The following is a 2,005-nucleotide window of genomic DNA, read 5'->3' as shown; positions in this document are numbered from 1 at the left end:
TGCGGGACCGACTACAAGTCCCAAGCCAGGCACAGCGTGGGGCAGACCCTCTTCCACCCACTTGGGACGCCATCCACCACTCCGCAGCACCTCCCCGACTCCACCCGCAGAGTGGGAATATCTGCCAAGTTCCGGAAACCCGCAGACCCAGTTCTAGCCCAGGCCCAGAGATTGTGTGGGAGAGCTGTTTCTCTCCCCTACTCGAACGTGTCCCCTCCAGGCTCAGCTCAAGCCTGACATACAACCCTGGGGTGTAACCATGAAGCGACAATCCCTACAGAGAGTGTAGAGGATAGAACCACCCAGCTAGTCTAGGAGCAGAACATATTGCCAAAGGGGCACAACACGTTCACCCTCAAGGGCAGCAGCAGGAAGGAACTGAGCACAGCAGCCAGATCCAAGCCAGACACAGCTGGATAAGCACAAACATTGTAGAGCTGCACCTGAACTTCAGTACGTGCAAAGGTTATAACTACAACAAAGATCTACAACAAAAATCAGAAGGCAGTGCTACACAAAATGACGAGAAGGAACAAAATGCAACCTCAGAACTCAAGCAGACCCATAACAAGTGCATAGGACACTAACACAGAACAAATTAGGAACCACACAGCTGAAAGCAATGAATCACTGCTTCTGAAATAAAGAAACAGCTGCAGAAAGGTATAGAGGAACTCAGACTGGAAAGAAAAGAAAGAAATCCCTCAATTAATAGCATCTGCAGTAAAGAATCAAATGCAGAAACATATGGAGGAAAACCAGTGACCACCCAGAACAAGTGCAGATGACACTAGCTCGGCTCAAATGCATGAATTAATAAAGTTGATAGTAAATAAGCAACAGCGGAAAGATATACAGGTAATCAGAGTGCAATTCTTCTCTGAAATAAACAAAGAATTCTTAGAACTCATACCATCTGAAGTAAAGAAGCAACTACAGAAACATAAGGAGGAAAAACCATCTTAAAAAAACACTGCAGTAAAAGAATTTATAAACACTTCTAAAGAAGACATTGATAAAAAAAATAGAGGAGATTAGAAAAGTGACGGATTCCTTGAATGAGCAACACAGGAAAGAAATAGATCACATGAAGCAGAGTCAAAGAGATATACAGGAAAATGAAAACTCAATCACAAGCTTGCAAAACCGTCTAAGTGAAAGGGAAGACAGAGTTTCAGATCTTGAAGATGCTGGTCCAGCTAGTGAGAAGGTAAGAAAGGATCCCTTAAAAACAGTGAGGATGCAGGAAAGAATAATCCATCACCTGCAAGATGATGCAAAGATGAACAATATGAGACTAATAGGCATCAATGACAAAGAAGAAGTCAATACAAATGACATTAAAAAAATATGGGCAAAAGTAATAGCAGAAAACTTGCCAAGTATGAGGAAACAATCTGACATACAGGTAACTGAAACATACACAATGCCAAGTAACCTCAACCCAATGAAAAACACACCGAGACATATAATAGTTAAGATCCCAGAAATTCAGCAGAAGAATAATATAGTGAAACCGCTAGAGAAAAGAAGCACATCACATTCAAAGGAAAACCCATCAGAATTGCAGCCAAATTCTCTTCACAAACCATGCAGGCAAGAAGAGCATGGAGCAGAGTACTTCAGGACCTCTGTGAAAATAAATTCCAGAACAGACTACTACACCATGCAAAACTCTCTTTCAAGTTTGATGGAGAAGTGAAATACTTTCATGACAAAGAACAGCTAAAGAATGTCGTGAGGACAAAGCAAACCCTACACAGGCTACTGAAAGATGTTCTAGAGAATGACCAAAATGATCATATCTACACGAATGAGATCAGAAGCAACCAACTAAATAGGCAAGCAATAAAACACAGGAGAAAATGGAGTAAATGACAACAGGTAAATACAATGGCAACTGTAAGTCAATACATCTCAATTCTAACAATCAATGTAAATGGACTCAATTCACCAATTAAGAGAAATAGACTGGCACAGTGGATTAGGAAACAAAATCCAACAA

The sequence above is a fragment of the Octodon degus genome, unplaced genomic scaffold (assembly GCF_000260255.1).
Source record: "Octodon degus isolate 3935 unplaced genomic scaffold, OctDeg1.0 scaffold00117, whole genome shotgun sequence".
Taxonomy (NCBI): domain Eukaryota; kingdom Metazoa; phylum Chordata; class Mammalia; order Rodentia; family Octodontidae; genus Octodon; species Octodon degus.
This window is presented reverse-complemented; position numbering follows the sequence as displayed.